Consider the following 20,245-nt stretch of genomic DNA (forward strand, 5'->3'; position numbering starts at 1 on the left):
CAACGGAACTCCGCTTGTCCGAGAACTTCGTTCGTCGAAAAATCGTGTTTCGTGTTACTCGATTGATTTAGGATGTCGAGAAGAAGATAAAAGTACAAAATACTTTAGGAATATTATGTTGACGCAACACTTTTACTTTTATTTAACCCTGAATATCTCGAGTTTGTATCTTACGCGAATTAATCCGTTAATAACAAATTAATCTATTAATAACATCGACGTCGATTCAAAATCACAGTTTATACGAAATCAGTAGCGTTCGAACACCTGTGAACAGGGGTGTACGTGTACAATATGAAGCTAGAACCAGTGGACGAAAAGAAACAGGAAAGATTATCAACGAATGATGAAGCGCGATCACCACGAGATCGAAGATCGAAAAGGAATCGTGGTTTGCCCAGCGTCGAGCCAATTTTTAATTTCATCCCCCTTTTCACAACCAGCCCTCTCGTTCATCTCGGCTAATTTCTCCAGGACTAATTAATCGTCTGGTCGTTGGAAAAGTAACCTTGCCATGCACACAACGTCCAAGAGAATGATAATACGTCGAGGATTGTACGCAGAGGAGGATGCAGTGGCAGACTGGGGGGTGCAGCAGGGGGCGGGAAATACGCAGAAGATCAATACTGTCCTAGTGAACGCACAAGACGTAACCACTGCTGCGGTTATTTTCGAGTAATTGCGTTTGCCACTTCGATTAAGCGTTTACAGCCTCGTCCATTTTCTGCAGCTTGAAGGTACGCGTGTGAATCGGGCGCAAAGTCACAGACGCGCATTTAAAAGCGCGAGAGAAGAAAGTTGGATGCTAGTTTCGATTATCATACGCTTCATCGACGTGTAAGCCGCTTCGACGTCGATTATCGGCAAGTTGACGGCCCGATTCGACTCGATTATCATGCACGTACGCTTGTTTCGAAAATCAACGAGCTCCGTTTCGATCAGTCAGCCTCCGGCGATGATTATGCCGCCTGTGGCGTGCGATGAAATATGGTGGTCAGCGATTGGTTTCGTCGTACCGTGTTCTATGTGTTTTTGGGCTCGGAGCGTCGAGAAAATGATATCAGAGCTCTACGTTAACGCCACTCGTGTGTGGAGCGGAAAATTTGTATGAAAAAATGATGACGAAGAAACGATCGGCGCGTAAAAATGTACTTTACGATGTAAGGTGAGAATATACTTCGCGAGAAATCGTTTAAATCTTCAAAAATTGGTTTCGTCGTACTGTGCTTCGCACGTGCTTTTGGGAAGGTTCAATTTTGGTTTGGGCTTAGGGCGTTAAAAATACTTGCGAAACCGTGAAAGTTGAGCCGAAGGATTACGTTAACGCTACTGACGACTAAAGTATAAAATTTCCAAGACTAAAGGTATCGACGATGAAAATACGAAATTTGAAAGACGACAGTAATCTTCTTACTGTTCTAGGCTTCTTAAAAAAAAATCTAAAAATTTACTTACATACTTATCAACGTGTCTATCATACTATACAATAGTTGGTTAAGTTATACATTTAAAACGCTGTTCAACAAATATCCACAAACAGAATTCCTCTTGTATCTCCGATGACCTATTTCGTATGCATAAATAGTTAACGCAGACAATATTTGCACATGTTAAAAGTAATATTTAGTACGTGTATAAATTCGAAATTTTACGTTTAAATATTTAATACGCATTGAAATCTGGTATTTTACATTTGGATATTTAATGCGTGTCGGAATTTATGAATTTTACGTTCAAATATTCGATACCGCGTTAAACTTTAGTGTTCTTCATTCGGATATTTAACGTGCATCGAAAATGAAGATTTTTCCATTTAAATATTTTACTACGAAGCACTAACGCTGATACAAACGTTTTTGAGATTAGGTTAGTGGCAAGGATGGAATTCAGGCTGGCTTCTTCGAGATCGTGTCGGAGGGTTGATGAGCGGGGTGGTTTCCTGAATTTTGCATAAGTGTGCGGCTATACAAGGTGGAAATACTCTGCACGTTCCTGTTTCGGACTAGGCAACCCATAATTCCCTTCGTTCATATCCTCTCAAGGACTGTATTTATCACGGTTGAGGAAGTTTCGGTGTTTATCGAGGAAAGGGAAGGAGTTTCCAGCCCTTGTAGCCTTAATTAGAATCGCAGAGGGTTTTTCTTGTCACTGACGAGGAAGGAAGAAACAAAACACCGGAAGAATGGAGATTGCGAATATTTAAAGCGAAAGGCAGAGTCACGTTTGTTTCATTTGATATTCTTTCAACTTGATATTCTGCCTTTCTCGGTACGAAGAGAAGAATTATACTCTGGGTTCCTTTAATTTACCTACTTTCTTCACACTGTTTATACAAACTAAAATATTTCGACATCTGCCATGGAAAATTTTTATAAATCAGATCTCATTTGTTTAATAATTCTTTTGCTACCTTGATGAATTCTGCCAAGTGTACGGTGTTCCTAGTTTGTCCTAAATAAATAAAAAGATATAATTTATCCTGTTTACTCTGCGTTATTTATAAGCAGCAATATTAGAATACAGCAACAAAATAATCAACTTTATTATAATAATTAACTTCCGGACACAGTAAAAGTTACCAATGTGATTCAGAAGAGTTTCAATATAATCTGCAGCGATCGCAATTATAATCGTCGTATGCTCGGTAACGTTTTGCCCTAAGTCAGAAGACAGAGAAGCCACAAAAAAAGAAAAAGAAAATATTCCTATACACAACATAATAAAGATAATTCCAAAAATACTAGGAGACTCGATAACTCGATTCACGTGTCATATAAAATTGGTAGATTAGCGTAGAATTTCTTTTGACATTGGTTTCGGTATAAACAATCGCCTTTAGATTTTACATTTGCATTTGGCATTTTCATCTTGGTCCTGCTTTTCGTACACACTGCAATCGACTTTCTTATCCAAGAAGCCGATATCAAGATATTCGGCCATCGCGAAAGCTTGAAACGCAAAGTCTATAATTTATACGACGCGTGTAATTGTGGCGCAACGATAAATCGATCTTCTTAGCTGTACAATGTGCAACACGTAACTGGGGCGTGTCGAAATCTGACTGTTGTTTGTTTTATCTGCTCTGTCTAAATATTTTCATAAGCAACTACGGTTACTACATTAATAATATACATACATTGTATTATTAGCAATATATATTGTATTATGAGTATTCGCTTATCTTCGAGCCAGTTTATACCCGTAGCTAAATTATTTGAGAAACCTTATGTTAACAATGTCATGTACAGCGTAAAGCGTCGAGTAAATGTTATCTTCCAGTTACATAGCATAGTATCCCTCACGAATACGTAACACCATAGTTTAGCTGGTAAACGAGGCACGATTAACATATCAACGTATTTGTGAATTAAATGAACAGCAACAAACGAACATTAATTATTATGTATCTAACTACACCGACGGCGATAACCTTCGCCTATGTGATGCGTAAAAAATTGGTCAACGAGATAACAGACTTTTCGTCGTCGTTCGATAATTCTTCCATTTACCTGTTCTTTTCGTTCGATTTTTCTCTCTCTTCGTTTTCCATATTGTTACGTATTAAATTTTCTTAAATTCTTCAATTTTCTTTCGACAAACTTCGAATTTGTTAAACAAGCCACAATTCCCGTTAATTACTAGTACCATGAAAATCTACTTTCGACTTGCTCACGCGAATATCTGCGTGGTTCCATTTCGTTCTTTTTCCATTTTTACGTGAATTATGGAAGCTTTGTTGAAAGCTTGGTTGTAAAAGAAGAGCAGAAAGAGAGAGAGGGGGGAGGGGGGAGTGAATGGAACACGAATCGCGAAGTAACGAGGTTGGTTTTGGTAAATAACAAGGACGCTGACCGGAGAATGTTTTTGCATTTTCAACCGTATACGCCGTTGACACAGCATTTTCTCCGTTAGCAAAGCGAAGGTCTTGTTTTGCAATTCCGTCTTTTATCCATTACGTGGCGCAAATCATACCGATAAAAACGTATACCAGCGAGCTATTCAATGAGAATCGAAATTGACAAAAAGCCGTGCTTTTTGGTACCGCCATTACATCTGACATAGCGCTTGCATCTTTTATATACTTTTTACTAGCTCCTCGTAAATACCGCCTTGCTTCATAAAAATTCATGAAAATAAACAAGCCGGAAATAAACAAAATCTCGCACTGCTATACTCCTGTTTCTTTGTTCCCAATCGAACCTAACAATCTTGCAACATCTTTTGCCTAAATTACCTTTATACTCGTGCGTTTCCACAAATCGTCCCTTACAAACGTAAGGAAAATGACAAGGCTAAATAGAGTGCAATTGTCGATGTGTGGCGTCGCTAAGCGAAGACAGTTTCGTGTTTCACGAAATTTTCGCCCGACAGCCGTACTTGAAAGTTTAAAACAGCGCCGTTATTCTTAAATAGATTCTTGTGTTCACAGAAATAAAAATTTGCATAAAAATTCGCAATAGCAAATAGCGCGTTGCTACGTTAAAAGTCAATCTATATCGACCTTGTCGACCCAATTTGACTATTGCACCATCTTTGCAGCATCCAGTGCAACGATGCAAAATCATCGACGCGATTCTCAAGTAACGGCCGTGCCATTAACAGAACCATTTTCATAGACGAATGGCCAGGACTCCTTGCTGCTGAGACTCTTCTATAGATACCCGGTCAAGTGCCGAGTCTTACCAACAAGTATCGTGGAGACGAGTCCCGAGACTCGAGCGTATAAAGGAACCAGGCCAATAAATCTTTCGAGGATATATCAGCGGATCGTTTCGATTTCGCGGTCATATTTATGCCCGCGACGACAAAAACGTCGGCCTGAAGCGTAGCCACGTCACACAGTTGCCTGATGCAACGACGCGCAACTTCTCGAATATCGAAACTTCGGTTTTCGTTGGTTCGATCCGACCGGAGTGTCGACAGAATAGACGAGACGAAAAAGGGGAAGAAAAGCTCGTAACCGATCGTCCGTGAGATCAAAGACGTGCGATATCGAGAGTCGAAATCACTCTGTATCGGCGATTTTCAAACTTTCTCGTCTCATCGAACGTGTATAAACTAATTGCCAGGATGCTGCGACACGCAAAAGGATACAAAGGCGGACGAAAGAAAGTTATCCTTTTTCTTTTTTTAATTTACTTATCGCTTATCGTGGTAATTTAATACAGCTATGATAGACTTGTTAATTAACAAACGATTAGTCAGTTATTAGTTTGCGAATTCGTTTTCGTTTCAGTTTCGCATACTTTGATAGGCCATGGGAAACTTGAAGTCTTTCTGCTTATTGTGCTCGATTCGTTAGACGCGATCGCATACTGTTTGGTATTTTGAAGTTGCGCGTTGTATCTTCGAATTTGGTGCAGTAGGAAAGTGAATGTTTGTTGGCGTTGCAATGCTCACACGGTTCAGGATTCTGTCGCTTGGTGAGACGCGAGTGTGCAACGTTGGAGTGAACTATGTCGGTTATTTGTATCTGCGCCTCAAAATTCATACTTGCATGCAATGATTACGTTAATAGTAACTTCGTTGTATTTGTCACCGTGATGAAGACAGAGCGCGAATCCAAGCTTTTAGGTAGACACGTTTAAATTCCTTGTAGTAATGGCCGCATCGAGTAGGCAAGATAAAAAAAATAGGAAATGGAAAGAATATGCGTGTGCAAAGATAAATGGCTGCGGAAAATGCGTGTGCGAGTCAGTTAAAGGTTAGCAGTAAAGTAGAGAGTCGGCTGTATGAGCCAGACTTTTACAGAGTGAATAAGAGCTTTTAGCGAGAGTTTGACGCAGTGTTTTATCGTACAAAGCAAGAATTATAGCTCAGTCAAACCGTTATTGTTAGCATACGTTGTCGTTATCATTATTCTCTTTCGTATTTAACCTAATCTTTTCATATATCGTATAATATTTGGAAAAACTAATTTCTATTTAACAAGCACTGTACTATTAATAACTGGAACGCGAGTACGTATGTATTAGGCTGTCCGAAAATTGTCTTTCTTTTACAGATGCGTCTTTTACAACGGTGCATCTTTATACAAACACGAAACCTAATTTGTGATCTTTATTTTGATAGATCAAGAAAGAATGATACGTAATTCGATAAAATAATATAAAATGGAAAATATTGTGCATCCATTATTTCCTTATCAAACGAAAGAAACTTTTCGGACGACAAATACAAATACAAATTCGTATCTCTATCGACGTGTACATTGAAGTTGAAATACAGATTTCTTTCATCTGCTATGTAAATAGCATAATGTCACGCGAATATTGCGAGTTTGTGCAATTTTTACAACCTGTAAATCTTACGCATTCTGTGAACTTTCGCATCACTAAATTTTCCACACTTAAATAATCCACAGACTATTAACGACTCATCGTTAAAAAGAAAGAAAAATTACATTACTAAAATGCGAATATAACATTTATCCAGCGTCTATTAATAACTTATCGTTGAAAAAAAGTACTCGGTGAAATTTATAACATTCGCATAAATCTTCCCAGTTCCGCGTTGCAGAAATTTAAAAACTCCTCGTATAAAGGTCTAACGAAACACATTAGCTGCAAAGTTCCCGTGTAATTTTTCTACCGGCGCACAATGGCGAAGCCTCTTCCCGTTTGCATAATATTCCTGACGAAAGACGATTATACATCGTCGTATATCGTCGGCCAAAGACTTGCGCGCCGCTAAAGACCATTACGAATGATGAATGACCGTGGTGATTCGGCCGGGGTGGCAACGTTTCAATGAATTATCGTTCAATTTCCACCTGTCACGCGGCGACAATATCACCGAAGAAAAAAAAAGAAAAATGAAAAAACAAGTCGATCCGCGATAAGCAGGTCACGGTTAAAAATAATTATTACGTTACAGCCAAGACCTTTCCGTTATTTCAGTTTCGACCTAACTAGCGATCATAATCGGGAGAAGCACGTCGCTGACGTTGAATCCAACCAACGATTTCCAACCCGCTTCGACGTTGTCGAACGTCGTTATCGAAACATGGGTATCCAATCGTGTGTGTACACATCGTTGCATAATAATTATACGGTTATTCGTATTGCTCGATACTACTTGATTATTCGTATTAGGTCATCCTATAAACAACGTCGTTTCTCGTTAACATATGTATTTTATATTAATATTCGTATTATGTTTAGATGGTGTACCGTAGTAATAATATGCTTTCAGAAACATATGTTTTACGAACATATAGGTGTACGTGTATTTTACGAACGTATTGCTCGTATTATACGAAACTTAGCGAAGTTCTATTTTATAGCGAGAAAATTCGAAATCAACGTGGAAGTGAATATAAAAGTTGGAAGGTATTTACAGCAGGTATTAATTATTGATCAGAAATTAATATCCAGCGCGAACAGTGGTCTTAAATATATCTATAATTAGTGGTAGAGAGGATTCTATTAAATACCGTGGATTGTTAACATAATGGATAATCGACTGTTTAAATATTGAACATTCTGTAGCATCAAATATCTTGTAGCTTTTATGTACGTTTTCAGACGTACAGTTTCAACCTTCATCGGCACAATCACGATAATCATGACGATGAACTTATAAAAAGCTTTTTCAAGTCTTCGAGTACTTGCAACATATTAAAAAGTTCAACAGTGCAGAGCACATAAAAACAGTTTGATAATTTTCCAAGTTTACCTTGTTTTTCTTTGCATATGTATTATATATTAATACTTATAAACAGGGATGTGCATGTATATAAAATTGACTAACAACATATTTTATTTCCAAATCGTCCGCTGAAATAAAAAAACCTCGTTTTTCTCGAAATGCTATAAACTAAATACTAGAATACTAAATACTAGTACTGTAAATACTGTACACTGTACGCATGTAGGGTGTTCTAGAACGCTGCTATTTCCCAGCGTTTTTTTTTTTTTTTTTTTTTCGTAAGCGATAAACACGAGGAAAGAACGAAGGAGGAGAAAGAAGGGAAAATATGAAATGGAAAAGATGAAAGGGGAGAAAGAAGGAAAGATGTCATATGGACAAGATGAAAGAGGAAGCAGAATGAGAAATATCATACGAAGAGCAAAAAAAGACGCAAATATTCTTGTATTTGCGTTCCCTTCGTCTTACGTATGATAAATTCTACAAAATTAAACTGAAAGCATCTTTGAAATTAACCAGTCTCCGACCGTGTCACTCCGACACATTTTTTCCCCAGAACAAATATGCAAAAAAAAAGAACAATCTTTTTCCTTTTAAAAAAATAGCGCAACTGCAAAATGCGCATGTATTTTTTCACTCGCAAAACAAAATATTATCTGGAATACGCAGTTCACGTTGAACCGTACGTCTTTCATGCTTGTCGCTCGCGAGAAAAACGCTGGGAACTAACAGCGCGGACAGCCTGTATATAAAATTGATCGACGAAACGTAGAATTTCAAAGTTTGTCGATCGAAAATGATAAATTGCTGCTAAAACACCAAATGTATGACGCATCGTGTTCTTCTCGTCTGTGACGTTTATACGGCACGACCCAATACAAAGATAATACTGGCGTTGCACGTCGCGCTGCGCCGGTTCCTCAATTGTTCGCGCGGCACGCAGGAGGATTCTCGCGATTTTCGACATCGTCCATTACGCACATAGGTCACGAGAACTTACGCGCGCCGAGTTTTAGATTTATGTAATCGTGTGGACAGGCAAACACACGTTGCACGTAATTACACGCGCTGCTAGGAAAAAATATCGAACACATCCGCCTTGCAGCACACTAGCTCGGGCCTCGTTAATGCGCGCATGCCGTTTTCTCTGCGCTCGCAGTGATTTACTGGGGCCGACGCGTTTGCGACCCGGAGCTTCCGTGGCTCGAGATTTACTATTTCTTCCGTTTATATCGGGCATCTGGCTAATTTTTATGGTCACTGTAAATTATCCTTCGAACCAACGACTTGCAGTTTTGGATTTACCGTGCTTTATTTTACGCGCGACTCGAAGGTGATACTAAAATGGATGGATTACAGGAATTTATCGATTCGAACTCGAACAGCCATCTTATACGGGAGAAACGAAGAACTGGATGGAAAAATGGTACGAGTGGACTTTCCTTCTAAACGAAATTTCTGCTCGTATCTATCGGCGATTATGTTACGAATGTTTCACGGTTTCGAGAATTTGATCGATGCAAATAGTAATTTTGAATGATCGGACGAAAAATTCAGTGGGAAAGGGTACAGGATCTTTTTTCTTCACGAGGTTTACGTTTATGTCCTAAGGGTACTCTTACTTTAAAATTATTTTAGGAATATTTTAAGCTTGTCAACTGAAAGGATCATTAGATATTGCCAATGCGATATTGTCGATATCGTACAATGATTCTGACAAGCTTGAAATATTGGCGATATTATTGATTATCTGAGAACACCCTGAGGGACTTTGTTATGAATTTTTAATGTTCGAAGATGTGAATATTCTCCGATATCGTAATGGACGAATTACAGCAATTTATCGATTCGGACAGGAGTCTAATAACTGAAGGATTTTATTCAAAAATGGTTACTATATAACCTTGTTACTTTACGTACACGTTACTTTCCATTGGACTATGTAATATTAGGTTGTCGGAAAAGTTTCTTTCGTTTTATAAGGAAATAATAGACGCACGATGTTCTTTGTTTTATATTAGTTTATTGAATTATGCACGAACATAATAATAGAAATAGAACGAAATGGATCATACCTAATTCAATAAAATAATAACAGAAATAAAACCTAATTCAATAAAATAAAACAGAAATTATTGCTCGTCTATTATCACCTTATGAAACGAAAGAAACTTTTCGGACAACCTAATACGCTTGAAAAGTGCCATTTGTACTTGAAATGTCATTTATCTGTTACTGATTAAATTCCAAATCTTTCTCAATACAAGGTATCTCATATCTTTGTATACGATTAATCTCAAACAAAAGAGACATTGCATCGCATAATACCAAACTAGTACAATTACTCTCTGGGAATATAATACTTAACTTCATACTCTGGGATTAAGGTAATAATTCTTGAAGATTTTAATAATTTCATAACAATCGTTCCAATTTACTTAACACTAACCTTACCAGAGCCGGTCAAGCGACCGGTTTCGACATTTAATTTAACATTGTAATTAATTTCTGTAAATTCTTGTATTATCCGATTAGTCAATTTCTCAATTCTTTTCTTACCGAGGAATACTCATCGCCTGTCCTTTTACCTTAACCGATCCACGAATTTACATCTTTTTCTAAAGTTCTCTGCCTGAACTATAGCTATAGTTGCATACGTCTGAATGCAATATCGTATATGTCGAGTTATCATTAGGTTTAGGGGCGTCTAACGAATCTTCGTTCGGACTAGACATCGTTGTTGTACAATAAAGATTATATTTACTGGTATAAATATGGCTTTTACAGAATTTGACAAATAACCGTGGCGATTAGACACTCGAGATGTTAATGACAATGATCTTAGGTTCAATAACGAATCCACGGCCAACGGGATAACTCTTTGTTAAACGTAGAATATATTTTAAAGCACAAAAATGTTCGCTGGGACGCTCGGTATATACTGCTCGTAAAGACGATGTGAAACTCTCCGAGGAGATCGCACGAAATAAAAGACTGATGAAAACTTTCCTTTTCTTGCGATCGCGTTAGTTCGTTGTATATTGGTCGGGGATACCAACAAAATTCCAACCGCCGTTGCTAGGCAGTCCCGCGTAGCGGCGATATTGAGTTTGATTGTTAATACAACGTGTGTCCCATAATATTGGCACTTCTGAGGCAAAACCACACGTGGCTTGATTTGTCCTCGTGCCCGTGTACCGCTACAACTATATTTTTTTAAGGAAAACTATACAATTGCTCCATACCTGTGTTAGGTAAAAACGTCCATCCTGTGACCACGGCTACGTTCAGTGGCCAGTTTTGTCAGCCAATCTGAGCCCAAGCTCACAAATCTCGGGCAAACATAGTAGCATTGAATCATAAACAACTACTTCTAAGTTTTATTATTTATGTACAGCTATAATAAATAGTCTACACTAAAGTATTGGAGATCTTCCCAAAAATTCCAAAAGAAATGCCCCGATGTCCTTTCAACTCCGGCATATATATCATAATAAATAATAATATAACAGCGAATGATAATACAAAGAGTCTATTAATATTATTATTGTCTGCAACAAAATCCTGTATGATAGTGAATTATTCAGCAAGCGATTGTTTTAACTGAAAGTACAAAAGCCACGTTGGGGAGGAATGGCTGGCCGAGAAATTACACTCAACGAAAGTTAGGACGTATAGACGTCTGTATTACAATAGAATGGGCCAGGATGCTGGTACGTGGACCACGTGAGTTGTGGTTATGCGGTATGCGGGTATGCGAATAAGCAGAAGGAAGATTGGCTCGCGAGGCTGCTGCCGAATGGAACATTTGTTAAAACGATGATGCGAAATGAACCGACCGAATCCACCAGCGACTCGACCGCCTCCTTAGATCGACTTTAACTGCTTCATCCTCCATCGCGATTCGCGCCGTTTCCGGTTCTCCAAAGAACAGTCGAGAATTCCGCCGGAAAGTTGCGTAGTAATTAATTTTAATGTGCTTCTCGGATCCGCGTTTAATACTCTTCTCGATGTAATTTCAAAGTCTGGTACATTTATGTGCGCGTTTTTCAACCGAGACAAATATTCGATATAATTATGACATTATCAAAAGTATTATTCTACCATTAATTAATTGTTCAAATTTATTAATTCGAGCGAAGAACACGCGACGCGATTCTGTGAATCAGATTTTAATTTCGAGTAGTAATTATCAATCAAATAATGGGATTCATGGAAACAGAGACTCGAGGATCTTGCATTTTTCTTGTTAATAATAATCTTGGTGAATTATAGTAATTATTTGCCTTTAGATTCCTCGTTCTTTGTCGCGTATCACAAAGAGATCCAAAGTGTTCGAGTTCAAGAAGGAACCTCGAGAGATCCATGGAATCGCCGCAAAATCCCGAGGGATCTGAGGAGCTCGGGGAGTCTAGAGAAGCCCTAAGAGATAAGAGGAACCTCGAGAGATCCAAGGAATCTCAAGAAATCGCGGGAAATCCGTGAAACTGTCGAAGATCCACAGAATTTCGAGAGATCCTTCGAATTCGAAGAAACTTCAAAGGGTCCCTCAAGATCCAACAACTTTCACAATACAACCAAGAAATATCAGAACCCACTGAAAATTCTACCCTCGTTCTTCGTCTTGGGAATTCCAAAATAAAAAACGTATCTGAGTAGAATACTTAACATTCTTATATAGGAATTTTATGTCACGAATACTTCGAATGACTTTTTTTCTAAATAATAGAAGACAATTTTTTGAACCATTTTTCAAATGTTAATATTAAATTTACCAGGAACTTGGATCGCGCACGCCAGACTTAAAATCGTCACATTTGACTCACACACGCGTATCTAATCTCAAAATGTAACCGCAGCTATCTACGACATCCGCAATTATCAAATTATCTTCGAACGCGTCCTCTTAAACTGCTGTAAACACAATTGTTCTCGCAACAAAGAACGGATCAGAGAAACTCTAAGTGGGCGTCTCTGTGACGAAGATCAAGTTTTAAAGCTTTTTCTCCTTCCTGAAAAACATGTAGTTATTTAGCAAAATCTAGCCAGTAAATCACTTTCTCTCTGTTCATATTGTCGTCATGGTCGTTGATAACAGCGTAGATGTAATCGATGCAACGTTACAGCCTGTATGAAAGAAAAAAAAAGAAAGAAATTTAATTATTTTGTGCAACATTCAAGGTTGAATGATAATCTCTTCAGCTGACTCGAATGACCGCACCTTCGACGTTGTTTCGTGGCACGAAAAAGCATAATATTTCTCTCGGGACTAGAATGGAGCAGCGATATTAACATAGATGGACGAACGTACAGCTTCCTGTTTCTGTGTGGAAAGGGCCATAAATTTCAACTTTCTGACAGTTGATGTTCCGTTTGCTGATAAAACTGTACAAATTCGTCGGCCATGTAACATGGTTGCGTTTCGTACTGAGAAACCAGGATTCTCTCGCTCGTTCGAGCCTTCTTTTTTTTCCATCGTTTTTTATTCGTTTCCGTTCTTTTTTTTTCGACAGAGAAAAAACACAGCCGAGTTCTTCGGTGAAATTGAAAATACCACAGAGAGGAGAGACGAAAACAGAAAAAGAAAGAGCAAGATAGAACAAAATTTGGAGCAACGCTTTAGAAACGATCAGACGTACACAGTTTAACGCCGCAGTTATCGCGTTGCGAATTGCATTCCACTTTTTACTTTCCCTTCGTTCGCTGTGATATCGATGAAAATGCGTGGAGAACGTTTCACGCGGCTTCCGTCTCGCTCGTATCACAGAAATTATATTGCGGCAAAGCTGCAGAACCTTCGGTAAACAACGTTCGCGTATCGATACATGGCGTCGCATCAAACGAAGATGAATATTTCTTTCTATATTTTTTGCCACCTATCTCCTCTCAAACGTTACTTCTACTTTGATCTACGATTTAACGCGTGTCTTCAAAGCTCCACTTAAACACCGAATGTCGGAGCTTGCTCGTTTTACTCGAAAAAATCTCACGCGACCCGCACGACGACGAGTTTTACCGGCAACCTGATTCTTCCACAGTCTTTCCACTTGCTTCGAGACTCGAAGATGAGATCTTACGTAACTGTTTGAGGAACAGAGCGCCTAACGAGAATCTTTGCATGAAACGAAACGAGAGTTCGATGTGGAGAATTGCGATTAGAAATATTCCATCATCGAAATTCGATCAGAGGATCGTTACGAATGACGATACAGAGTTTTCAATGGCTTTTTATCCAGCGAACGTTCGACCTAGAAATACGATTTCAAAGATGCAATTCCCTTTAACAATTAACAGATCGCTGCTGTTGACATTTACATAAAATCAAGCGGCCGTTCGATCTTGAAACGCAATCGGACAAATACGATTATCGTTCGACGATCAAACAGTCGTTGTTCGTAACAGGAATCCTTCAACACTGTTTAAAAAAGATCGCATACATGCGCGATCGAGAGGAACGAAATGTGACACGAACGAATCGATGCTCGAGCATATTACTCCGGCAAAGGTGAAAAAAGTAGATTGAAGTTGTCAATGTACGTGTACATAACGTGTCATGGAAGAATAATCGTTGCTTATAATATCCCTTTGTCGGAAAAAGTCGTCTCTTGCCAACTGATCGTACGCGTGTTACACGTTAGCTAAAAGCAGCTGGTAAATGAATCGTTAGAAACAAACGACAAAACGAAAGATAGTTTATTTATTTAGTATGGTGATAAACGTATACAATTGCGACAATATGGTATACAAAATATATCGAAATACGCGGATACCGAAGATCTAAAGCATACGAGAAGTTACGATGTGTCTATTATTTATCAAGTAGTAAACGAGATAAACGTAACGTGTTACCGACAAGCGGCGTATTTAACGACTAAAATAAAATACACAGACAGAGAGGGGAGGTGGGTATAAAAATGAAAGTGACTAGATTCCGTAATTGTTTCGTAGCAAGGGTGTATTAAAATGAAGAAAAATCGAACAACGACGCGGCTGTTCGGGTTAACTGGCGCCCTCGGGCGATACGTGTCCCATCTGTCGAGTAAAAGCTCGTCACGGCTGGGGAATTTTATTCGTTGCACGACTCCCCGACGAATATCAAATTATTCCGGCAACGTAATCGATAGCGAATGTATATACGGTAGGGTGGACGAGGCAATCGCGACTAAACGATTAAATTTATTCGGCATTTCGCTCATTTTGAGCGAGGCCGTCGCGATTAAATGATAAAATTTGTTTATCACCGTTGCGGGGCCGGCGGGACGACTGGAAAATCGCGACGCAGCGGCAAAAGAAGGTGGATTTTTCCGGCGAAACGATAAGCGAATTCCCGTGGCAATTTCTGAACGGTCATACTGAACGTCAGGGCAAACGTACGATTATGACTACCAACAAGTATTCCTGCTCCGTGAAACTGCGAGAACGCTATCGATATTTGGGCAGAGTAGAAGAAAAGGAGAAGAAAAATAATAAAGGAAGTGCGGCAGGACAATGTAGGAAAATAATTGGCGATATTTTCTTGTTTCTTTGCCGAGTTTATTTGTTACGGTAGAGATAGAGGCGCGCTATTGATATTTAGGAGAAATAAGAGAAAGATGCACGGTATTAAAATAAAAGAGATACTCAAGAGAAATATGAGAAAATAATTGGTAATATAAAAGTTGCGTGATATTCGGAGAAAAGTAACAGAAGAGATATTAAGGTGAAAGGAATATTCGAGAAGAAACGAAAAGGTAATTTCCATCGGTTCACTGCATGAGCAACGTTGTCTCTTATTTTGCGCTTTCAAGTTCCAAGGTAATATTAAACGCCGACTACTGGAATTTTGACAATTTTTTAAGAAAAGAATCTGAAAATGACGAAGAAGGTGAAACGTAGTTTTAGAAATTACGAGATACGTCGTTTGTTGGCGACGAAATATCGTGAACTTTTTACGTTTCAATGTTCTTTAGTCTTTGAAGTTACTTTATAAAATGGCTTAACGATATAAAAAGTGTTCTTCTGTCTGTTTATTTTTATGACTTTATAATCTCGTTTTTATTTATTTAATAGCCTTTGGTAGAAACAAAAGCAGTGTATTTCGAGTTCAAAACAATTATTGCGTAATATTTATGGACGATATGAAAAATGTTATTTTGTAATTGTCCAGTAGCTGGAATTTAATCGGTTCAATTTATGAAGTAACTTTTTCATTTTCAACGAACGAATTTGCAAATTTATTTGTTTATTTTTTCGTTATATTGGTTTTCTGATCATTTAACATGCAGGTTTTGTTTCCGTTAAAACAACTCGCAAATTCATAACTGCTTATTTTTTCAATAGATTAACTTTTCGCATTCTATTAATTTCACATCAGCAAATATATTAAATTGGGAAATTGAAACACGCACGAGATTTACGTTTTCCATAATCAAATACATTTATCACCTGATTGCCTAATAATTTCGTAAGATTCGATGTTGCGTGTAAACAAAATCAAACATAAAACAGTCAAACTGCAAAAATTCTGCTCAATCACAGTATCACATAAAAAAACAAGATTCTATTTTACAAAATTCGGTAAGATTCAACGTCGCGCATAAATAATGTCAAACATAAAGTGATGGAATAAAAAAATTGCAATTAATCATAATCCAGCCATCTCGTAAACGACTAAAAAATTGTAATCTACAAAACTAAAAGTCTTCGTGTACACATAAACATTTAAATATCATAAGAGAAAAAAACTAGAAAACATCGATTCGTCTACACGGTGGCACGTTTGAACGAGGATACTGGAGAAAAATCAAAATTCGCGGGCCACGTTCGCGCACTATGTTCGCACGGTCGCAGATCAGGTTTGCACGTTTGCGAGCCACATCCGCACGGTTACAGGTCGAGTTCGCACGTTTGCACGTTCTCACGCCCCACAACGCGGTACATCGAACTAGAATTCTCTACAAAGACAAAAAAATGCATACAACGTGCATGCAATTGTCCCGAACTTGATATCGGAGGATGCGACGCGAGTACGAATCTGATTATCAAATCTTTATTTTTCCCTACATTTTCCTTGCTCCCTGCCATGGTTAAGGTATCTCGAATATTTGTCTCTTTGTCTCATCGCGCTCAATGCACGTTTAAGGAAACGATACCGATGCCGTGAAGGATCTGTCTATCTTTTCGTAAGAGTCATACTGAAATCATTTATGGCTATTTATGCTAACATTTAATATTGAACATAATTCTCGAATAATTTTTAAAATTTTCTTGCAACAAGTGTGTCAGAATTGCATTCTTCGACCAACTTGCAATTGCCGGTGGATTTGACTTTGACAAAATAAAGAGCATCCAGTTTGTGGCAGAAAAACGTTGCATAGCAATGCGACATAATATCTTTTCGACACAGAAGAATCATAATTGCATATTTTTCAAATCGCACTTCGAAGAAATAAAGAAAGAAATCTTCTAGTCGAACATTAGAATTATACACAACTTCGCTCAGATTCTCCACATTTAAGGAATAACACGCACAGTTTAACAGGAATTGACGATCAGGTATGTCTAACGAGCGTGCTAATTTTCACGTGATCGGATTTTGATATAGGAACGAGATACTTGCTAATTCTCTATCGATCTTTTGTCGATCTATCGTTTACATTCGCGTTATTTACAGGCTGATGTCATCAAACAGTAATATGGAAATCGAACAGCGATTATTTCGATTTTTGTTCTCTGGATGGCGAACTGTGCGTGCCCTCATTTTTCACATCATTAGCAAGTTGTTATTCGTCGGTGAACGCGAGAGATCGAGTTTGGAAAGTTCGTTGCCATATTTGAATCAGACTGTAACTAAAATGAACCCGGAGCACGTTTAATTCGCAACAGAGACCCTCGATGCGAACCGGCCTCCGGCTCTTCGCTGTCTTCGTTTCGCCCGTTTTCATTTCCAACTTGACAGGACGAATTGGGTTTTCACGTGCTGGCAAGTTCGTTTAATGAGTAATGTCGCGGGAATAGCGATTTAAATCGAGTCCGTCGGTCCGTATCGTTTAATAACGCCAATTGCCACCGCGGTCGCCGCTAGCCAGATGTAAATTGCGCTCTGCATTGATAATAACTGTTGATCCGACGGCGAAAAAGGGAAAACACCGAATTGCCAATGATTCGAATAACCGATTAAGCGAATTCCGTTTCCTATGTTTCCCCTACGTTTCGTTTCCATCCAATTTCTACTTTTTTTTTCTATATATATTTTACGCGGAGGAAATCCGCACGGACGCCAGGCCGCTTCTGGGGAAAGCGGCGTGGTAGTGTCGGACTCCAACCGACTAAAACACCTCCACGATAACAGTCCCGGCTGCGATCGAGGGAGGCCCGGGAATCGCTGTGAGCGTCGCAACGGGGCCTCCCCCGCGCGCCTAATAACCACCGCCGATGGAACGGTGTGTAAACACCATTGCCATCACACCCTCGTCGCCGGAGCCGCCGTGCCAGGCAGCCCCGTTCCCCCACCGGACCTGCTTGGCGGCCCCGAGACGCTACGCCGCCAAGCGTCGAAGCCCGAACCCACGGGATGGGGGGGAGGGGGGCACGGGCCCGGCGCGCTTCGCCAACGCCACACGGGGTCCCAGGCGTTCACCCATCCAAGTACTACCCGTGCCCGGCGCTGCTTAACTTTCGTGATCTGACGGGAACGAGTGCACTCAGCGCGGCCAGGGCGTTGGCGTATCCAATTTCTACTAACTTGAAACTAATTGTGATACGTGGTGCACGCGTGATATTCTGATTCTGATAATTGTTCCACCTGCGCCAAGTTTCCTTTACGATTTAGTTTTATAATTCTTCAGTTCAATTAGGTTAAACCAGCGGTGCTCGTTGCAACCTTTAAAGGTTAAAACAAATGCTTGTTTAAAGGTACACGTAAAAAACAGGAATTTGCATAAACATGCGCAGTGCATTTATAAGCAGAGTCGTAATCTGCGTACAATGTAACAACATATAATTTGCCAACCACGATTCAGTTAAATATATCAAATCTAGGTTAGCATTATCACGAAATATCAGAGCACCGAATCTACATATAAAGGCAACATTTTCCCACAAGCCTTGCTCCATCGTGATACCACCGAGAAACGTGGACTTCCACTATAAAACTCGTCTATATATTAATCAAGAATTACCGACAGATTAACTCTTTATCGTGGAATACTCGTGCAATACGAATAAAGAAGACTAAATAGTCTAAAATTAACTCGCCAAGGATTAACCAAGCGACGTGAACGATATTTCACAGTGATAGCACCGATAAAAATACCTTGCTTTCTCTAAATTTCATACGATCGTACAGTCTACTGAGACAGATGGACCAAACCGCGGCGAAAATCATACTGAACGAAGTGGAAATTACCTTGCAAAGCCACGAGATCCTTTCAAGACGGAACTCGAACGTAACGATTTCGATTAATTGACGAAGAAAAAAAGAAAAGAAAGACAAATTTGCCAACGAAACGTTGCAACGTAAAAGATTAAGAAATTCCTTAACGATGGAAAAACACGATTCGCTGAAAAACGAGGTAAAGTGCACAACAGGGTCAACGTGCAACGCATGCATGTCGTTTTTTTTTTTTCGCATAAATGTTTCCCCGTTTTCGGCCGAGCTTTCGTGACCGATAGCAGCTTCAGAGATCGACCGATTTCGTATCCATTAAACCGTTTTCAAGTGCCACATGCCCGATACGTGTTGAGTAGGCGCGACATTTTTGGTTTTCGCACGTTTTCCCGTGTACACACTTAATTTCCCAGAGGCGAGCTACCGGCTATTCAGTTCGGCTGGCAGCATTCCAACCGAAGTGGCTCATACAGTCGACGATGGCGGCGGTGGCGGCGGTGGCGGCGGTGGCGGCGGTAGCGGCGGTGGCGGCGGTAGCGGCGAGGAGAGGGCGGTTCTGTTCGAGTTCTTGAAATAAATCAGCCGGCCGATAAAAAGCGCGGAATTTTCAGCATATACACTTGCGCTCGTCGACAAGATCGATACACCAGCGACCGATAAATAAAAACGTTGTTTTTAAAAGCGACTAGTCGCGTCGCTGATGCTCTTCCGATCGCGTCCCACCGACGATTCTTTCGCCGGGTTAGATTAATGGAGTTCGATAGTCGAGATTATTGTGGCCGCAGCCGGACACTTTTCAACCCTGCTAATGTTTCTCGGCCATTTTCAAACCAATTATATCCGGCCAACGTGAACGTGTATCTTCGCACACAGACGCCACAGAACGAATATCGAGAATTGGGAATCTAGTTACACGAGCGTCAAAATTAATTAAAGTTACGACTATAGTCGGAGGAAACATTCAACTTCGTTATACGTGACGGATGAGCGAACTGTGGATTTTTATACAAATTCCTACCTTCGTAAATGTGCATATAATTAAACCAATGGAGTTTAGGCAGAAATTTATTTCGTCAACCGAGCGTTACAATAAGCGTTGTATTTTGGCTTTTCTGATATTATTCCACGTTATACGCGAGCTTGCGATCTTAAATGTCCCATGAATGCGTGAGAACCCGCAGTCTATCGAGAAGAACATATTTATAATATCAAACGTACGAGTAGCTT

The 20,245-nt window shown here is 39.5% G+C and overlaps 1 protein-coding gene and 1 pseudogene across 8 annotated transcripts in view; both read right to left on the reverse strand.

Moving 5' to 3' along the window:
• The window catches only part of LOC117164423 (venom dipeptidyl peptidase 4), a 304,125-nt gene that overhangs the window by 149,831 nt on the left and 134,049 nt on the right, over positions 1-20,245 (reverse strand). The gene's annotated exons all lie outside the window — the stretch shown is intronic.
• LOC117165192 (5S ribosomal RNA) lies at positions 18,237-18,354 on the reverse strand (annotated as a pseudogene).

This window comes from Bombus vancouverensis, chromosome 13 (assembly GCF_051014615.1).
Source record: "Bombus vancouverensis nearcticus chromosome 13, iyBomVanc1_principal, whole genome shotgun sequence".
NCBI classification, from domain to species: domain Eukaryota; kingdom Metazoa; phylum Arthropoda; class Insecta; order Hymenoptera; family Apidae; genus Bombus; species Bombus vancouverensis.